A 21,224-nucleotide genomic window follows, 5' to 3' on the forward strand; every position below is an offset into this window, starting at 1 on the left:
TCCGTGTTACTAGGGACCATAGTAAGGTATTACTGGCCGGAAGTTAGTCTGCAGCCTTGCTTCCGTGAAGGAGTCTCCTAGTAACGGAAGTGCCCTGGATTAAGGGGGCGGGGCGACGGACTGCACGGTCCGTTGATTGACGCGCGGAAGGGCCAATAGAAAAGTGATGTCCGGCGAGGTGCTGCCCAACCGACTGGCTGGGCTCTGCGGCGCGAGCCGAGTGGGGCGGGACTTCCGCTGCATTGACCCTCCCCCCCCCCCGCCTCTAGTCGCCTCGGCTTTGAGCTCTGGCTGTTGGTCGACTGGTGGCTGAGAGAAAGGGAGAAAAATTCCACAGAGTTTTATTTAAATTTAAATCGACTCTTTGTTTCCCCACTGAGTCTCTCTTCAGTTTAGACTAAAGCAGCCGCGTATAAAATAGCAGAGCTTCGGAGGTGAGGTAGAAGAGAAAAAAAGAGCGAGGAGGAAACAAAATCGGCGTTTTGGAGGGAATTTAAAAAAAAAACTAATAAAAGAGGAGCGAGAAGAAGAGCCGCTGCTAAATCAGAAAGTTCCTTTTTCAGATATTATCCGTGAAAACGCCTCTGTGGCGGATCCATACCTTAAATATGTAGGCTTTTTCACGCGGCTAAATAGCCACTTTAAGTCTGTTTTGTGCAGGTGAAAAGTGTCTACTCCTCTGGGGAGAGAAAGTACCAGAGCTGCTGTTTTCCGTTTTTTATTTTGCCTTTAAATATGGTTCAGTGATGAAAGTTTGTTGCAGGTTTTTCCCCTTTCACCCTCCCCATCAAAACTAGTCCCCAGTTTGCCCGACCAAAAAGAAAAGGCAATTTTCCAAGTGCTACTTTTCTCCTTGGGTTATTGTGCTGCTGGGTTTGGTGGGGAGGCGAAGGCTAACTTGTTAAATCTGCAACAAATTAAACAACAATGCCGATGTGGACGAGAAGAAGTGAGGGGGACAGAGCGGTCCAGTGCTCTTTGGATACTAAAGAGGGCGCACAACCCAAACTGTGACCATTGCATTTTTTCTCTCCTCCTGTTTCTGCCTTCAGCAAGAGATGGAGCCCTGGGATAGAGAGCTGAAACTTTAAACGTTACCGAGACACTTCACCGCACGCACTCCTGCCTGGGTCCTTTTTCATGTTGGAGTTGTTTTTACTTTACCTTGGGAATTAATTTTGATTAGGTGAGTAAATTGTGCGCCTGTGTCTTGACAGTGTGGGAAAACGCGTGTTATTTTTAAAGAGTTCTAGTTAGTCCGGATTTAGTAAAATGTGCACTCTTGTTATAGTAGTATTCCTGCCTCCTTACAACCATAATATGAAAGCCTAATGTGTAGTTCATTACTGGAGGCGATTGCTTTGCAGAGCGGCCTCTTTTGTCCTTGCAACTGATCTTCTTTGAAATTTAAATGTTGGTTTTGTTCAGTTTTTTTTTAGAATCGCAGCGAAGGAGATCGTAACACTCTTGATATGAATTAGACTTGAAGATTTTTTTTTTATCTTTCTCACCTCTTCGGTCCGAAAGCGATTTGCATTTATAGTAAGATTGGTAAATACTTAGGCTGTAGCCTCGTCAATATACAACAGCTAGGAGGAGGTCGTCGATTTTGGATACATTGCGATCAGTTGCAGATGATAGGAAACACAAATATGTTCTTAAAAATCGTTTCGGTTAGGAAAATAGACAATTCTGTCCAATGATGCGTATTCAGAATGGATATTCACATATGCTTAAATTACTTGGTCTAAAACCGCGGCTCAAAATTTACTTTTTGATAGTCAATTAAGTGTATATGTGAATCTTTCTTGCTTTTTTTTATACATGTAACGTGGATTTTAGTTTGCTTCACTGGCTAGAATAAAAATTAACAAGTTTGCTCTCCAAATAGCTGGGAAAGCCTACAGAGCAGAATTTGTAGAGATGAAAATGACTTTAATAACTGTCCGTTACGTACTAATTTTAATGACTATCTAGGTTTCTAGATTGTATTGTGATTGGCTGTGAATAATTGGTGACATTGATGTTTTGTTGAGTGTATCTACCTTCTGTGACTATAAGAGGATTGGTGTTCTGGTTGACGTATTGGCTTTATAAAAAGTATTCATTTCAAGACCATTGCTATAAATTAGTGGACGATTTTGTTTTGGATTTGGTGGACATATTTACCAAAAAAGTGAGTTTTAATGTTTTATGTTGAAACTTAATTTTTTTCCCCGAAGGAAACATTTATCACATCAAAAGTGGACCTATGCAAATTCTTAAACTGCTACTGTTATCTTGCTCTTGTATTTTAGTGTCTGCAAATAATGTTCCGGTGTGCTTGAAACTGGAGTAAGGGACAGAAGTAACTTTGAGCTCTTTGTTAGCTTATTTATAAAATCTCCTAATGTCTAGTCGGTTCTTGCACAATTATACAAAAGTAAAAACAGTTGTTATTGTCACCAGGTAATAAATATTATGTGGTATATATTACAGATTATGTGCCGTATGTATCAAAATTTTCCCATGGAAACTAGTCAGGTATCTGCAGTTACCAGCAGTAGGAGTTTGTCAGTAGACTTTACCCAGCACTAAGGCTATTATTTACACAAGGCACTAATTTGTAAGTAACTGTGAATTACACTGGAATGTTACTTCCAGCAAGACTCCTTAAATGAGTACAGTACATTTTTAGTTATGTTAAGGAACTATAAAGCAAAACTTTCTATGTGCTTTGCTAAGAATGCGCAGTGGGTTTTATAATGTCATTCAGTATTGTAAATCATCTTCCAGGTGTTTTCCTTAAGGAAATGAATAAATATTTTAAATTGTGCAGCTGTTGTTTAAGACCTGTTGTAAGCATTCAGAATCTTGAAGGAAGTGATTTACTTGGCCTCAGCAATATATCAGCACACTGCAACCATCTACTGCAGATGAATTTTTAACACATGCAGCTTATCTCCTTGTCAAGGAATTTACTGTTCGGCCTACGTTTAGGAGTGGTTGATGCCTAAATTCAGCTTAACAAACTGTCCTGGGTTAAAAAGGTTTGGATTATATGCACATTTACCTTACCAATCTCCAATTAGCAGACACAAGAGCTGGAAGTCATCAAAGTAGTAGTCAGGCAATTATTTATTAACTTCAGAATCACAATTAGCACCATTTAAACTTAAACATTGAGGCCTAGAGTTTCTGCAAGGTTACACACTTTTCAGTGCAATTTGGTCAAACCAGTACAAAAGATTGTGGAATTCCAAGTGCATAATTACATTCAACACAAATGGAGTTACTGTGATCTTTGTGCTGGTTTAAAAAACAGTGTAAAATATGCCCTGCCCCAAAAAGTGGCCGTGCCCCTGATTAATCATTATTGCAAGTTTGCGTTAATTGTGCCCATCTGCGGAGTTTTGAAGAGGCTCTTACATTTTTTTAGGTGCAAGTACATTAATGGGCATGTTTTAAAGTTTTTGAATAAAATTATTCTAAATTTACTAATAAATTGATTGCAGCAGTAAGCTAACAAATGGTTCAGTATAGTTAAGTCATTGTCAGTTACTTAATAGTTATTCACAGGCACGGACTAGACACTCTGAACAATGCTTAGTTTTTGTGATAAACCCACGTTCAGCTGGAACGATAGCAATAAATTGCAATTTTATATTGTCTTTAACACAGTGAATCATCCCAAGGTACTTTACAGGAGCTTTATCAAACAATATTAGACACTGAGCTGTGTGAGATATTAGGGAAGATGACCAAATGCTTGGTCAAAGAAGTAAGCTTTAAGGAGCATCTTGAAAGAGAGGCTTAGGTCCTTGGCAGCTGAAAGCACGGCTGCCAGTGCTGGAACTATTCAAATCAGTGATGCACATGAGGCCAGAATTGGAGAAGCACAGATATCTTAGAGGGTTGTACCAAATTGCACCAAGTAACCAATCTTGAATATATCAAAACAAGAAATGCTGGAAATACTGAGCAGGTCTGGCAGCATCTGTGGAGAGAAGTATTTCCAGCATTTCTTGTTTTTATTTCAGTTTTCCAGCATCCGCAGTATTTTGCTTTTATTTGAATATATCAAATATTTTTTTAAAGCAAAATTTCTTTTATAAAAACATTGCATTCTAAAATGTTGCCTGATTGTACTGGGTGCTGGCAGACTTTGCGTTCTGATGTGTAAATGAGTTTGAGCAGAAACTTGAGGGGAAAAAGACTACTTAAAACTAGTGCAATTTGGGTGCAAGTTGTGCTTGGGTTGCCTACTGTGCTCAAAATTGAAACTCCAGGCCTGGTTGCCAAATAATTAAGCGATAGGGTAATGAACAAAATGAATTACAGTGTATAAACGCAGTTCACTTGCATGACAGTACTTCCGCATTAGCTGGTATGCTGATTACCAATTTATAGTGTAGATAACTGTTTAACTTTGACGTAATTTGGTGATTATTTTCAGGCTGACTGCTTAGACAGCTGACAAGTAAACAGCAGTCTTTGGATAGGTTAGGAACTATTTTCTGATCAACAATGTTTCCAGATTGCATCTGATTTGCCCTGAAGTGGTGTGGTTCAGCTGAATGTCGTGCCTCCCCTAGTGATGGTGTTGGCTTTCAGGTCACTGAGGTGCTGAATCATCATGTGGAGAGGTATTATCTGTTCCTCTTAGGTTCTCTGCTCCTGGGTAAATCCACCGCAGGTGCTGGTAACAGTATCTAGATTAGGTGTCTTCAAATCTCACCTGTTTTAATAAAAGTAAGTATTACACTGGTGCAGTAGCGGATATTAGTCGAAGGTCAGGATCCTAGTACATCGTTGTAGGTGGTGAAACCTGCATTTGGTTTATGCAGTACTTGATCTGGGGTGCTTACTGGGATATTGACCTTCCTTTGAACACGGACCCCATTTCTTTTTAGGTTTTTTCTAACTAAAGCTTGAAATTTAAAATGGTTTCTTGTTGAAATTGTGATATAGGTATTACTGGGGCTGTATCTGACCCCCATAAATTGTTTTGTTTTAGTTTAGTTTAGAGATACAGCACTGAAACAGGCCCTACGGCCCACCGAGTCTGTGCCGACCATCAACCACCCATTTATACTAATCCTACACTAATCCCATATTCCTACCACATCCCCACCTGTCCCTATATTTCCCGATCACCTACCTATACTAGGGGCAATTTATAATGGCCAATTTACCTACCAACCTGCAAGTCTTTTGGCTGTAGGAGGAAACCGGAGCACCCGGAGAAAACCCACGCAGACACAGGGAGAACTTGCAAACTCCACACAGGCAGTACCCAGAATCGAACCCGGGTCGCTGGAGCTGTGAGGCTGCGATGCTAACCACTGCGCCACTGTTGGGAGAAAAATAAAATACACAGGACTGTTGAATTGGTTCACTTCCTTTCCCGGCTACACTGGTTCCAGCCTGTTTTCCATTCATTTCCCGCCTGCTCCCTCTGTCCCCTCCTCGTGAATCTCTCGCATCTTCAAATTGTGACTCCCTTGTCATATCTCAGTCTACGCTTTTAATGCCTCTTCTGAGCAATTGCATGTTGAAATCACCTTGGCTATTTAGCTTATTTTAAATTGGAATATTGTCAAGTGAGAAGAAAGAAAATTAAGAACTTTAATTTATATAATCCTTTACATGCTTTCAGTGTATCCCAAAGTGCTTTACAGCTAATGGATTTGAAGTTGCTTATTTTGTTTTCTAAGGGTGTATTCTCACACCATCTTTGGCATTGTTGCAAAGTGGTTACAACTTTGCAGTTATGTTAAAGATGATGTAAACAGCATCCAAGGCCGATCAATCTTGTCTCCAGACCCAATCATTGTTCTGAGTTGAAAACTTACACGGTTCGGTTCATGAACTGTTTCCATGGATGCGTTGGTAGTTGAAGGGTTAATTTATCCATTATAATATATGCATTTTAAGCACAGAACATTGGGGACTTTGCATTCTACTGGCCTGAGGCTAGCAGGTTGAAGGACAGAAGAGTGTACCTTTTAAAAAAAAAACACAATATATCTTGATATTTGGGCATTATTGTTATGATCACAGTGTTCAGTTTGCATCTCCAGTGAAAGATGTTGTATTCACTGGCATATGGCTGTAAGCATTGGTTAGCATTTTCAAATTTATTATTCACCTGTTTCTGAGATGTCCCAAATAAACTTTGGGATTCGGCCTATGAAATAAATGAGTTCTCTTGAATCTTCTCAGCTTTGTTTTTAGAATGGTTCAGCAATGAAGAATTCAGTTAGATTGCTTACAGAAGGACATTGGATTCTGTCCTATCTGTAGGAATCAGAAGGTATGTAGGAATAGTGTTGAGATAAAACATTGAAAGATTAAAAGTTGTTGAATAGCGAGTTGTGACATTTTAGTTCATAAGAACTTTTAATTGTTATCTGCCTGTAGTGTAAACATATTTTAAATTATTACTGTGACTCCAGAGAAGTTGAAAGTAGCCTGTCAGTGATCACATTTGAAATGAAGGTAATGTGCTTGCAGCTGCTGGGGTTTCCATCTGTGGTGGGTTGCCAAAAGAAGTCAATATTTGCACAGACTGAAAGTTTTATATGGGCAACCTGTTCATCATCATCATATAACTCTTTTCATTGTAAACTAGAATATGCACTTTAGCTGTTGTCAGGTGTAACCAATTCATACCTGTTACAGTACTATAAACAATAAAAGGCTAGAGAAAGGGAAGAGGCCAATTAGCCCATCTTGTCTGTGCCAGTTCTCTGTTAGAATAATCCAGTACTAATTCCGCTGCCTTGATCTGTCCCTGAGCCTTTTAAATGTTTATCCACACATACTTTAAAAAAATGCAATGCTGTTTTCTTCAGCTACTCCAGGGCATAACTTTCCAAGCTCAAACAACTGTAAAGAAATTTCTCCTAACCTGTCTCCTTACTCTCTCCGTGACTGTTTTAAATTGTCAGTGATTCTTCACCAGATAAAATCTTGTTCTTTATGCCAAAGTTGTCATTTGTGGTTTTAAAAAAAAAAACCCTATTAAATTTCTTGAACCTATTCTGCTTCAGGAGAAATAGTTTGATCTGAGGATTCTCTTCAAATTTGGTTTCCCATCCTGGTGGAACCTTGTTCTGCTGATTGTTGGAATTCTGTACAACCAGAGTTGTCTTGGACAACCCCAGTTGCGCTCTATCTGCCTGAATCTTGATCCTCTCAAGACTTCTCCTGTCAGATTTTCTACTCGCATTTCAATTTTAATCAAATATTGGCCTTTCACCTCTGGAACATTGTGCATGTGTCTAGCTATACTGGTGGGGAAAAAGTCTCTACACTCTGCTAGCTTAGAATCTTGTGGGAAATTAAATTCAGCAGTTTCGATCTGCTCCTATTGAACATGGGACCACAACACACAAGTCTCCCGAATTCAGCATTTGATGGGCAATTTCACCAGGATGGCTGGTGTGGGAAATGGGAAAAGTACACGCTGATTATTTTGAAGTACTTTTTGGAGGTTGAAGCTGATGAAGTTTAAGGCCGAGTGGATGGAGCTTTGCTTTGTGTTAGTGTTCTATCCCTACCTAAAGTATAAAAATTGCTACCAAAAATTGTCTTAAAAATAAGTTTAATAGGCAGCTATATATGGAAGTGATTCATTGTTCAAAAGTGCAAAGATTTCAGGGAAATGGAATTCTAACCATGATGTGAATAATCAATCAAGAATTTTTCAATAGAACAAGAAAAAAGTTGAATGTTGCTTTGTTTGCTAATGCCTCAGTATTGTATTATGGAACGTGGTTTTATTTTGATGGTGTGCTTTTCGTTTTTGGATTGTCAATAAAGCATTTTGAGTTGAAATTGCAGCAACTGGCATTTCTAGTGAAAGTGACTGATAAATGTTGCACTTTATGCTGAAGAGCTTGGATAACACCTATTAAAGAATTAACAAAAGAAATCGAAGAAAGGTTTGTGTGCGCTGAGAAGGATAACAGTTTGCTGTGGCAAAATTGCCACACTGAAAATGGCATCTGTTGCCAAGGTGACCCTGACCTGTCAAGCAGTGTATTTTATCTTGACCAGAAACCTTGAAAAATTGCATTACTAAGATTATTACTTTACCAGGTTAGTTTCATATGCTATGCATTTTTATTAAAGATAAAATAGTTTTTAAGTGCTTGCTTTACATATATCTCCCTCCCCTCCTCCCAGTAGAATGTGGTCAGTCAGTCACCTTATTGCACCTTATTAATACATAGAAAATAGGAGCAGGAGTAGGCCATTCGGCCCTTCGAGCCTGCTCCGGCATTCATTATGATCATGGCTGATCATCCAACTCAGTAACCTGTTCCCGCTTTCGCCCCATACCCTTTGATCCCTTGAGATCCAAAAGCTGTATCTAATTCCTTCTTGAAAACATAGTGTATTGGCCTCAACTGCTTTCTGTGGTAGCGAATTCCACATGCTCACCACTCTTTGGGTGAAGAAATTTCTCCTCATCTCAGTCCTGAAAAGTTTACCCCGTATCCTTAGACTATGACCACTGGTTCTGGACTCCCCACCATCAGGAACATCCTTCCTGCATCTACCCTGTCAAGTCCTGTTAGAATTTTATAGGTTTCTATGAGATCCCCCCTCACTGTTCTGAACTTAAGCGAATATAATCCTAAGCGACTCAATCTCTCCTCATACATCAGTCCCAGGAATCAGTCTGGTAAACCTTCGCTGCACTCCCTCTATAGCAAGAACATCCTTCCTCAGATAAGGAGACCAAAACTGCACACAATATTCCAGGTGTGGCCTCACCAAGGCCCTGTATAATTGCAGCAAGACATCCCTGCTTCTGTACTTGAATCCTCTCGCTATGAAGGCCAACATACCATTTGCCTTTTTTACCACCTGTTGGATCTGCATGCTTACCTTCAGCGACTGGTGTACAAGAACACCCAGGTCTCGTTGCATATTCCCTTCTCTGTTTGTAGCCGTTCAGATAATCTGCCTTCATGTTTTTGCTACCAAAGTGGATAACCTCACATTTATCCATGCATTTGCCCACTCACTCAACTTGTCCAAATCACCCTGAAGCCTCTCTGCATCCTCCTCAGAACTCGCCCTCGCACCCAGTTTTGTCATCTGCAAATTTGGAGATATTACATTTAGTTCCCTCATCTAAATCATTGATATTTATTGTGAATAGCTGGGATCCTAGCACCAATCCCTGTGATACCCCACTAGTCACTGCCTGGCATTTGGAAAAAGACCCATTTATCCCTACTCTTTCCTGTCTGCCAGCCAACTTTCTAACCATCGCAATACACTACCCCCAATCCCATGCGCTTTAATTTTATTTGCTAATCTCTTATGTGGGACTTTGTCGAAAGCCTTCTGAAAGTCCAAATAAACCACATCCACCGGCTCCCCCCTCATCAACTCTACTAGTTACATCCTTGAAGAATTCTAGTAGATTTGTCAAGCATGATTTCCCTTTCGTAAATCCATGCTGACTCTGCCTGATTCTACCATTGTTCTCCAAGTGCTCTGCTATAAAATCTTTGATAATGGGCTCCAGAATTTTCCCCGCTACTGACGTCAGTCTGACTGGTCGATAATTCCCTGCTTTCTCTCTACCTCCCTTTTTAAATAGTGGGGTTACATTAGCTACCCTCCAATCTGTAGGAACTGTTCCAGAGTCTATCGAATCTTGGAAGATGACCACCAATGCATCCACTGTTTCTAGGGCCACTTCCTTTAGTACTCTGGGATGCATACCATCAGGGATTTATCAGCCTTCAATCCCATCAATTTCTCCAACACCATTTCTCTGCTAATACTGATTTCTTTGAGTTCCTCTCTCTCACTAAGCCCTGTGTTCCCCAACATTTCTGATATGAAATTTGTGTCCTCCTTTGTGAAGATAGAACCAAAGTATGCGTTTAGTTGGTCAGCCATTTCTTTATTCCCCATAATAAATTCCCCTGTTTCTGACTGTAAGGGACCTACATTTGTCTTCACCAATCTTTTTCTCTTCACTTACCGATAGAAACTTTTACAGTCAGTTTTTATGTTCCCTGCAAGCTTGCTCTCGTACTCTATTTCCCCCTTCTTAATCAATCCCTTGGTCCTCCTTTGCTGAATTCTAAACTGCTCCCAATCCTCAGGTCTGGTGTTTTTTCTGGCGAATTTATATGCCTCTTCCTTGGATCTAATGCTATCTCTAATTTCCCTTGTAAGCGATGGTTTGGCTACTTTTGCGCCAGACAGGAATAGACAATTGTTGCCGTTCATCCATGCGCTCTTTGAATGTTTGCCATTGCCTATCCACCGTCATCCCTTTAAGTAACGTTTCTCAATCTGTCATAGCCAACTTGCGCCTCGTACCTTCGTAGTTTCCTTTACGAAGATTCAGGACCCTAGTCTCAGAATCAACTACGTCACTCTCCATCTTGATGAAGAATTCCATCATATTATGGTCGCTCACCCTCTAGGGCTCTGGCGCCACTAGATTGTCAATTATTCCCCTCTCATTACACAATACCCAGTCTTAGATGGCCTGATCTCTAGTTGGTTCCTCAACATATTGGTCCAGAAAACCATCCTGTATACACTCCAAGAATTCTTCCTCTACGGTATTGTGACTAATTTGATTTGCCCAATCTATATGCAGATGAAAGTCACCCATAATTACAGAAGTTCCTTTATTGCATGCATCTCTAATTCTCTAATAATGCCATTCCCAACATCTCTGCAGTTTAGGGGTCTCTATACAAACCCCATTAACGTTTTTTGCCCCTTAGTGTTTCTCAGCTCTACCCATATGGTTCCACATCATCAGAGCTAATATCTTTCCTCACTATTGGGTTAATTTCCTCTTTAACCAGCAATGCAACTCCACCGCCTTTTGCTTTTTGACTGTCCTTCCTAAATACTGAATACCCCTGGATGTTCATTTCTCATCTCTGGTCACCTTGCAGCCATGTCTCCCTAATCCCGACGATATCATACTCGTTTACACCTATTTGTTTGCTTGATTAATTCATCCACTTTTTCTGCGAATGCTCTGCGCATTAAGGTACAAAGCCTTAAGGCTTGTCTTTTTAACATTACTTGTCACCTTCCCACTATTTTTCACTGTGGCCCTGTTCGATTCTGGCCCTTGGTTTCTCTGCTTATCACTGTTCTTATTCCCCTTACTGTATTTTGTTCTTGTCTTTGATCCCCCCCCCCCTTCTCTGACTCCTTGCAAAGGTTCCCATCCCCCTGCCATTTTAGTTTAAACCCACCCCAACCACACTAGCAAATAGTCCCCCAGGACATCAGTCCCGGTCCTGCCCTGATGTAACCCGGCAAGTTTGTACTGGTCCCACCTCCCCCAGAACCAGTCCCAATGTCCCAGGAATCTAAAACCCTCCCTCTCACACCATCTGTTCAGCCACGTATTCATCCGATATATCCTGCTATTTCTACTTTGACTAGCATGTGGCACTGGTAGTAATCCTGAGATCGCTACCTTTTGAAGTCCTACTTTTCAAATTCCTGACTCCCTATTTTATGCTTTTCGGACCTCATCCTTTTTTTTTAAACCTATGTTGTTTGTACCAATGCGTACCACAACCACTGGCTGTTCACCCTCCCTCCAGAATGTCCTGTAACCGTTCTGAGACATCCTTGACCCTAGCACCAGGGAGGCAACATACCATCCTGGAGTCTCATTTGCGGCCAGAGAAATGCCTATCTATTCCCCTAACAATTGAATCCCCTATAACTATTGCATTCCCACGCCTTTTACTCCTCCCCTGTGCAGCAGAGCCAACCGTGGTGCAATGAATTGGGCTGTTGCTTTCCCCTGAGAGGCCATTCTCTCCCCCAACAGTATCCAAAGCCGTATATCTGTTTTGCAGGGGAATAGCCACAGGAGATTCCTGAACTGCCTGCCTAGTCCTCTTGCACTGCCTGGTGGTCACCCATTCCCTTCCTGTTGGGTCTGAGCCTGCGGTGTGACCACCTCTCTATATGTGCTGTCCACAATACTCTCTGCCTCATGGATGCTCCACTGTGTCCCCAGCTCCGAAACCCGGGCTTCCAGGAGCTGCAGCTGGAGACACTTCCTGCACACTTGCCAGTCCCGGGCACTGGAAATGTTCCCGGCTTCCGACATGGAGCACGAGGAGCACACCATGGCTTTGAGCTCTCCTGCCAGGAAGTTCTTAATGTCAAATAATATCAGTTACTCCAGGGCCCTCCTTCCCTGGTCCCCGTTATCACAGAACTCCCTAAAAAAACACTACTTACTATTTAAGAAATAAACTGTAAACCTTTCTTACCTTAGATACTTTCCCAGCTATTTAGAGCTATTCCCTAACAGCAGTGACTCGCCAAGCAATCACCTTGCAGCTTTCCTGTGACATCACTGGCTTTTTTTTCAAAACTTTGGCACGCCTGAAGAGGTCCGACTGCTCTCCGCTCCTGAAGGTAAGTGAAGGTCTGGAGCCTCGCGCTGGATTTATCCGCTCCCGGTTCTGTTTCCACACATGTCCGACTGCTGTCTGCTCCTGAAGATGCAGTATTACATTATATCCCATTTAAATATTGAAAGCTGAGTTGTTTGCTGTCTTGACGTGTCAGTTGAGTATAGTATTAAATTAAAATTGTGCCAAGTTCTAAACAACCCTGAAAAGGAAGCATGAAATTACAGTACGGAATTCAAGTATTGTGAGTGTGAAATCCAGGAATAAAATTATGTAAAATGTACTCGGGATGTGTGTTTATGGCTTTCATCATATCTGCTCGCCTTATATTGTGACCTATGTACAAGATGATTATTTTCCAACCAAAAAGGAAACCCAGCATTGGATGAAGTGAAGCGGGAGACAGATGCTACATAAATGATGTGGGAGACTGGCACTGTAGCGAGTTGAGATTGAGTACTGTGTTTCTGATGCCATGGCCAGTCTCCGAGATGTAGTGAAGTGGGTAACTGGCCTTAGCATCTCTCATACTGTACTCAATATCCATTCTGTACATTTGTTAGCTTTCTGCTGTCCTCTAATCTGACATTAAATTCAATTTTAACCCCCTAAACTGTGGTATAAATCTAACTGTTTATATGCAGATTTATACATTATATTTCTCTGGTGAAGGTCACCATTCAAATTACAAATATCATAAAGTTGCAAGAGTAGAAGATTCGCATCCAGAAGATACGAAAGGAGTATTTAGAAAGAAAAAACTTGCATTTGTATAGCAATGCCCATTAATGGTCCCAATGTTATAAACCCAATGTTATTTGAAAAATGAGTTGTGTAATGTCATAGTATTAACGACTGAGTATTGAGATAGTTTATTACCATGAGGCGCATATTGTATGTCAGTCAAGGCAGTGATGAATTTAATGCATAAATGAGCCCCTTCTTCAAGGTGCATTTATGCAATCTAATATTGTGATCTTAAAGAGCAAATGTACATTTATATCGGGCCTTTCCCATCCATAGGATGTCCAAGAACTTTACAGCCAATTAATTATTTTTCACATCATAAAATCTTACAGCATTGAAGGAGGCCATTTGGCCCATGATTCATTTGTTGGCTGTTTGAAAGAGCTGTCCAGTTTAGTCCTAAACCCCAGCATTTTCCCAATAACCTTGCAAACTAGTTCTTTTGAAGTGCAAGACTAGTTTTTTAAAAGTTCCGATGGAATTAAATTCCAATCGCTCTTTCCAGTAGTATGTTCCAGATGTTAACCCTCCATGAAGACATTTCCCCTGCTGTTCTTTTTACTATTTTACCTCTGTGACCTCTGGTTACTGACCCACTTGCCAGAGGAAATAGTTTCTCCCTACTTTCTCAAAACCCCTCAAGTGTTACGGAAGTGTTCTGTGTTCTGTTAAATATATTTTTTGAGGATTCATTTTTGAAAGTTTGAAGAAATGTAAAACTTTGAGGATTTAAAGGGAGTCATGTAAAGGCCACTTGACTTTGAAAAACAGTCCTGGAAATGTTTTTTAAAAGGGGTACTAAGAGCTCTTGAGGAAAACAAGCCTTTCTGGGAAACCACCTCTCTGCCAGCTCAATAAACAACAGAGAACTTTGGACACCTGGAGAAGTTGTATACAAAGAAGTGACAGGTCAATAGGTTGACCTCCTGTTGTAGGTTTCGCTTTTGATTTGTTTTGAGTTGGGTTTGAACTGTATAAAAAGGGAGAGAATTTCCAAGGAGAGAGTGAACTTCCAAGGACAGAAGAGAAGACCACTACCCTGTTTAGCTTTGCAGCACCCCTCTAAAAGATCCTGAGAAGTCCACTGTGTTAACTGATCCCGTCTCCTGTCTTTGAAGAAAAGCCTGCTGAATTTTCAACACCGCCTGAAAAGAACTGTTCTGAAAGGTCCCAGTGACCCGTCTACGTATGTGCGGAGGCCCGAATGTGTGCCAGTTTTGGAACACAACATATCCCATCTGCTGTTCCTTCAAGAATGAGCAAGGATTCAGCCCAAGTGTTTTTTTGTCTGTAATAGAGCTCTAAAACCAAAAATCGCTTTATTTTCCCGGTTAACCGGTGTATGTGTGTGAGGGGCTAAGGTAAAAAGGGATCTTTAATATTTCAGTCTGCTTTACTTCATTACTGGTTCAGATTTGTTTTATAATAAACTGATAATTTTGGTGTTAAAGAAGCCTGGTTGGTGTATTTTATTCTGTGGGAAAATGTAAATATATGTGACCTGTTATGGCTGTAACATAAGTTTGAATACCTTTATTAAATCCCTCCTTATTCTCCTGAGAGCAGAGAACGTTCTTAATTTCTCCACGTAACTGAACTCGCTTAGCTCTGTCTTCCTTATTTCTTTGTATTTAAAGCCCTACTTCCAAAGCCAAGTATTCCGTAGGTTTTCTTAACTGTATTATCAACTTGCCCTGCCACTTTCAAAGATTTGTGAATATGCACCCCCAGGTCCCTCTGTTCTTGTGCCTCCTTCAATATAGTACCATTTAGATTATACTGCCTCCATGTTGTTTCTCCTGTGCTTCTCTTCACACTTAGCTGCGTTAAATGAGATCTTCCATGTGTCTGCCCTTTTCATCAGTCTATGCCCTCCTGAAGTCTACTGCTATCATGCTGACTATTTATAACATTGCTGCTTTTTGTATCGCCTGCAAACTTCGAAATTGTACTTGTATACCCAAGTCCAGATCATCTATATAACAAAACAAGTTGTGATCCTAATGGCCCAGGGAGCCCACTACATACTACTTTCCAGTTGGGAAAACATCTGTTCACCACTACTTCTGACTCCTATTCCTTGGTCAATTTCGTACCCAAGTTACCACCATCCCCTTAATACCTTGTGCTTATGTTTTCTGAGGTACTTCTGTGACGAGGTACTTTATCAAACTGCCTTTTGAAAGTCTGTATATACATCTATTGCACTACCTTTATCAATAGTCTGTTAGTTCATCAAATAACTCATTCAGGTTAGTCAGATTTGCCTTTAACAAATTTGTGCTGGCTGTCTCTTATTAAGCCATACTTCTCAGTGTGAAAAATTAATCTTGTCCATGACAATGGTCTCTGATAGTTTTCCCAGCATCGATGTTGGACTGATAGGCCTTTAGTTACCAGGTTTAGTTCTCTCCTTTTATCAGTGGAGGGAGGGGGGGGGGGGTCTACCATTTGTAGTCCTGCCGTCCTCTGACACCACTGCTGTTCAAGGAGGATTGAAAGATTGTGGTCACAGCCTCTATCTCCCTTCTAGCTTCCTTAGCAACCTAGGATGCATCCAGATGATTTGTTAACTTTGCCAAGCTTTTAGCCCCTCCTTTCTATCTATTTTAATGTATTCAATATCTCAACTACCTCATCCCCATTGTGCCATTGATTTTATCCTCTTTTGAATTGTAGTCTGTTATTTCTACAGCCAATTTTCACAAAGCAAGACGCAAAGTAACAGTTAACTTTATTTTTGTTGTGCTCTTGGTTGAGGTATAAATGTTGGCCCTGACCTGGGGAGAACCCCCTTGCTGCTCTTAAAATAGTATGAGATCTTCTACATCCACTTGAACAGGCAGACTCGTTTAATGATTCATCTGAAAAATGCCATTTCAGACTTAATTCTGACAATAATTCTGACTTAATTTCAGACAATATATCTTTCCTGAGGTGTGATACCCAGCACTGAATGTAGAATTCTAGATGGGGTCTAATTGGAGCTCTGCACAGCTGTAACATAAATTGCACTCCTTTGTATTCGAGCCATTTTGTATATCTACACTAGCTTTTAGTGATTTCTGTACTTGGACGCACAAACCTCTCCGCTCAATCACAGTTCCTAGCTTCTCTCCATTTAGAAAATACATGATTGATCTTTCTTAGGTCATGGGAGTTCTAGAATTGGTGCAAGTTCTAAGGATGCAAGATTTCTGTAGGGGCAGAAATCTGAGAATGAGACCATTGAAAGAATCCTTCACCAACATGCTTTGCCCTCCTCTATCAGTTCACACTTTTAGTACTGTAAGGACAGCAAACTTGAAAGCAAATTATATTTTTAATCAAAATTGCATGTGTGTTCACTCATCACTTCTTGTATTGATCCCATCACTGCCTTTTCCTTAGCCAATCTTATTTCCTAGCTGGAATCTTTTTTCAGTTGAGTCAGAGTATGAAACACCAAGCTGTTAGTACTGAGGAGTGCGGAGAAACAAGGTAGTGTTAGGACCCGGTGAGCAATGTGTCTAGGGGGTTTCTTGCTGTCTTCAGCTGGTCTTATTGTAACCGGGTTTAATTTTAAACACACTATCTTTTGAGCTCCCCTTTTTGTGAATCCATGTTCACAGTTTCCAATTAACAGGCAAATGACCGAGTACAAATGGGCTTTCTTTGGTTTAAAGCAGAAAGATGAAATTTATTAAACCAAAAACTTAATTTTAGTATGGTTCACACCTGCGGATATACGACGCGCTCCCACTAGCACGCACATGCGATATAAACATGCAAGATAGGGATAAATAAGAGAAGAAGACATAAGTAGAATAGTTTGAGACAAAATCTTGTTGATATTTCTCTCTCGCTGTAGTCCTTGAGTGAAGTTATATTCTTGCGTATCATTGAGGCCCAGTAATCATCTTAAAACTTTGTTCACATGGCAAACCTTTCTCTGAGTTTCAAGTGTCTCCAGTGGTTTCAGTTCCCTGAGAGATAGGCAGGCAGCAAGCAGGCAGACAGGAAGTGTTCTTGCTTCAGTTTCCGGAGCACACAGCGTTCTGCCTGGCAATTCCTTTGTTTGGGAGTTCAAATTTAAAAAGCTCCCAGGGTGCTCAGCAGGTTAATCATGTGACTAGTTCCTTATATGGTACAGTCTGTTCACATCCCTTGTTGGAGGCTCAAATTTCTCTGCCCCAGCCAGCTAGCCATGTGACTAAAACTAGTCTGACCACTTCTGTGTATTGGAGAGCAACTGCCGAGTCTCCATTGTTTCAACATTGTCTGTTACCATGGAAATGTCTTTCCACTCGTGGCTCAAATTTTAAGTTTTAATGTTCATGTGATGGAATAATGTGTGCCTCAGTCTTGGCAGTTGGAGGTTTGCCTGACAGCATTCTCAACCATGATGCTGAAAACAGTGGATCCAATCATCTTCATTCAATTATTATCCTGTTGACCAAATTTAAACCACAGTGATCAGAGATATTCTAGTCTCCAAACCAATTAGCTAATATATTTTTTAGTTTTAGTTTTAGAGATACAGCACTGAAACAGGCCCTTCGGCCCACCGAGTCTGTGCCGACCCTCAACCACCCATTTATACTAATCCTACACTAATCCCATATTCCTACCACATCCCCACCTGTCCCTATATTTCCCGACCACCTCCAGGCGCGTATCCATTGTCTCTCGAGATAAGGAGGCCCAAAGAGACCCATACTAGGGCCAATTTATAATGGTCAATTAACCTATCAACCTGCAAGTCTTTGGCATGTGGGAGGAAACTGGAGCACCCGGAGGAAACCCACGCAGACACAGGGAGAACTTGCAAACTCCATGCAGGCAGTACCCAGAATTGAACCCGGGTCGCTGGAGCTGTGAGGCTGCGGTGCTAGCCACTGTGCCGCCCTATAATTTTTCCTCGTAACATGAAAATATTGTTCAAATTTTTCTGTTCCATTGAATACTTTGCTGTAGTTAAATTTATATTATTTGAGAGTTCAAACCTGGCATGATAGTGACAAGAAATCTTAATTTTAACAGTTCTTTTAAATCAGTCTGACAAACTGTAGAGCACAATAGCATTCATGATTTAGTTATTTTCTATTCACTCTACTAAAAAGAGTGATAGTCATCACTTGCAGAGTTTTTCTGCATGGATTTTCAAGACTGACAAACAAAACTGTGACGGGATCAAAAACTGTGAACTTGTTGGCTGACGACCATTATTGATTTAAAAAAAAAAGTGTTCCATTTACTATTTTTTGGTGGTGGGGGGAGGGAAATGATGTTTGCCCTCCGTTGGGATATGGTTCCATGCGTGCTGGGTGATCTCTGGTGTCTTGCCCAAGTGGTCATTATTTCTGTATAAAACTAGATGTACTGGTACTGAGCTTTTTAGTCTGGAGTCATTGCAGTACAGGAGGTGGGCTCCCCTGCCTCTGCGTGTTACCTTTGTGCATTTGTTTTTTATTTCCAAATTTAACTTTTACTTGGTCAGATTCAAGATGCTAACCTTACAACCCTGAATTAAGATGCCTACAAGCTACTGGGTGAATGAATTGATCCTTGGTAGCCAAATCATCAGAAGTCAGAAAACAAACTAACCATTGTTTTTTGACTTCAAAATCACAATTTCACTACTTGAATCTTTGGGTATACAAATAATAAGTAGTTACAAATAGTTGTAGATGGAGATCGATGTGAATTGGTGAAATCTCCTTGGATAGATGACTAGTTAACTGTATTGGATGACCAGTCTATTAAATAAGACTCCATGTAATGGCAGGTAACAGTGTGCCCAGAACTTGTGTCCTTTGGAGTGGTTGATGGGTGGTTGCGATAACTTCTGTAATGCTGAGTTTATAAGCCCCTTTGGCAGTGTGTTTATCTGTTCCACTCGGATTCTCTGTTCAGGCTTCGTCCATGTTGCACACTTGTAATTGTATCTGAGTTAGCTGGCTCAACTTGTATTGTCCCTGATCTCTTCAGCCAACTTGTATGACGAAGTGTCATGCTTATCTGACTTTTAGAACCTCTTGCTTTCTTCTTGGATACACTTTGTACATCTAAAAGCACCCTCTTACATCTAGGTAAAGAATACTACAAAGGAATATTAAAGGAGTCAGCAAACCTACATCTAGTGCAGAAAAAAGGAAACTTCTAACTGAATAAAGAGAATCTGAGGTGTGCAAAGCAGACTCTTGGCTACTGTAAATTCAAAGAAAAAGCCTTGTCACTCAGATTGGTCAACTGAAAGGAAGTAAAGCTTTCGGACACATTCCAATCAGTCGTACAAGTTCCCTTGAAGACCTCTGAGTTAATAAAGCATGGAAACCTAGTCATGCCACCTAGTCAAGTTGCACTCCACTCCTAGCTGTCTTCAGTATTTCCCTTAACATAGGAACAGACCAGAGGAATTTGAGGTTTCATGTGCATAGATCTTTGTAGGCAGTAGGACATATTGAGAGAATAGTTAGAAAAGCATTTGTGATCATGAGTACAAAAGCAGGGAAGTTGTGCTGAACCTTTTGTAAAGCTCTGGTTAGGCCACAACTGGATTATTGTGTCCAGTTGTCACAATTTAGGAAGAATGCGAGAGTCCTTGAGAGGGCGCAGAGCAGTTTTATAGAATGGCTCCAGGGATGAGGGATTTCAGCTACAAGGTTAGGTTGGAGGCTTGTTCGTCTTGAAGAGAAGACTAGATTGAGGTGTACAAGATTATGACAGGTTTAGACAAGGTAGACAAAGGAAACCTGTTCCCGTTAGCTGATGGTACAAGGACTAGGGGCCACAGATTTTGTTTTGAGTATGAGATTCAGCGGGAATACGAAGAATTTTTTACGCAGTGAGTGGCAATGACTTGGATTTTGCTGCCGACCAAGGCTGTTGGAAGCAGAGACGGTCAATGATTTCAAGAGGAAATTGGATGGGCATTTGAGGGAAATAAACTTTCAGGGCTGCAGGGATAGAGTCGGGTGTGGGACTGATTGGATCGCTGTACAGCGAGGCGGCCTGGAATCGCTTTGTTCTGTGCCCTAATGACTATAACTCTTAAGACCTGACACATTTCTCTCACTGAGCTGTCTCCAGCCTGTGCCATCTACAATGGGTCTGCCATCATTAGCAAGGAATGTTTTATTCATATTTGCAAGCCATTATGACTTAATTGGTTTTAGGAGCCTTCATAGTTTAATTAGTTTTGATTTTCCAGCATTCAATTTAACTACTAAGTCCATTTTTGGAGTTTAACCACCATGAAGCTGGCATTCAATTTTGAGAATATTTTCCAGCCAATATTTAGTGCATCTTTATTAGTCCATGGGATATGTGCAACGCTGGCAAGGCCAGCATTTGTTTATCATCCCAAATTGCCATGAGAAGGTGGGGGTGAGCTACCTTTTTGAACTGCTGCAGTCATTGTGGTAGGTGCACCCACAGTGATTTTAGCAAGGGAGTTCCAGGTTTTTGACCCAGCGACAGTGAAGGAAGGGCAATATAGTTCCAATTCAGGTATGTGGCTTGGAGGGGAACTTGCAGGTGGTGGTGTTCCCATGTGCCTGATGCCCTTGTCCTTCTAGGTGATGTCAAAGGAGGCTTGGCAAGTTGCTGCAGTGCATCTTGCCAGTGGTATACTCTGCTGCCACTGCGTGCCAGTAGTGGAGGGAGTGAATGTTTAAGGTGGTGGATGGGGTGCCGATCAAGTGGGCTGCTTTGTCCTGAATTGTGTCAAGCTTCTTGAGAGTTGGAGCTGCATTCATCCAGGAAAGTGGTGAGGATTCCATCACACTCCTGACTTGTAGATGGTGGACAGGCTTGGGGGGGGGAGGGGGGTGGGGTCAGGAGGTGAGTTACTCACTGCAGGATTCCTAGCCTCTGACCTGCTTATGTAATCAGAGTACTTAAATGGCTGCTACAGTTAAGGTTCTGGTCAATGGTAACCCCTGGGATATTAAAGGTGGGTGATTCAGCGATGAAAGTGCTATTGAATGTCAAGGGGAGATAGTTAGATTCTTGCTCACTTGAGGTGGCCATGGCAGGCACTTTGTGGCATAAATGTTACTTGACACTTAT

General features: G+C 41.1%; 1 protein-coding gene across 1 annotated transcript in view; it reads left to right on the forward strand.

Annotated features, from left to right (window-relative positions):
• The first annotated feature begins 290 nt into the window (after positions 1–290).
• dipk2ab (divergent protein kinase domain 2Ab) overlaps positions 291–21,224 on the forward strand; it is a 288,676-nt gene continuing 267,742 nt past the window's right edge. The window contains exon 1 of the mRNA XM_068042595.1: positions 291–1,186. The gene's annotated coding sequence lies outside the window, so the exon portion shown is untranslated. The remainder of the gene's footprint in view (positions 1,187–21,224) is intronic.

Source organism: Heterodontus francisci, chromosome 11 (assembly GCF_036365525.1).
Source record: "Heterodontus francisci isolate sHetFra1 chromosome 11, sHetFra1.hap1, whole genome shotgun sequence".
NCBI lineage: Eukaryota > Metazoa > Chordata > Chondrichthyes > Heterodontiformes > Heterodontidae > Heterodontus > Heterodontus francisci.